Here is a 528-nt window from a genome sequence, read left to right on the forward strand (position 1 = left end):
TTTTTTAAAAATTAATCTGTTCAAAATATAAATTTTAAAGAATTTATATATCACTTTACTCATATAAAAATTTTAGTTTGTGAAAAAATTAGGGTTCACTTTCAATAGGGGTATTATTTGCTTAATGAAGATATACGGGTCAATGTGAGAAGAGAAGACATTGACCAAAGGAGAGTATTGAGAGGGATAGAGATATTGAAGGGAGGAAAAGTAGCTTGAAATAGTTCTCTATTAATAACATAACACACTCTCATTTTCACTGTGTCTGGTAGGTTAAAAGAGTGTGGGGAACACTGCCTATTAATAAGGGAAAATGTAGGTAGAGGAAAGGGACATTGATTAATACCCCATTCTTACTAGTTAAGCTATTCTATTCCATTCATGTTTTATCATATTAATACCCTATTTTTATTAGTTAATTTTATGTGAAGTTGATAATTGAGAGCTGTTAGATAATAAATTAATTAAATTTATTAAATTATTTAAAAAAATTTAACTATTAATTTTACATAAAATTAAGTGTATGCA

The sequence above is a fragment of the Arachis ipaensis genome, chromosome B10, assembly GCF_000816755.2.
Source record: "Arachis ipaensis cultivar K30076 chromosome B10, Araip1.1, whole genome shotgun sequence".
NCBI classification, from domain to species: Eukaryota; Viridiplantae; Streptophyta; class Magnoliopsida; order Fabales; family Fabaceae; genus Arachis; species Arachis ipaensis.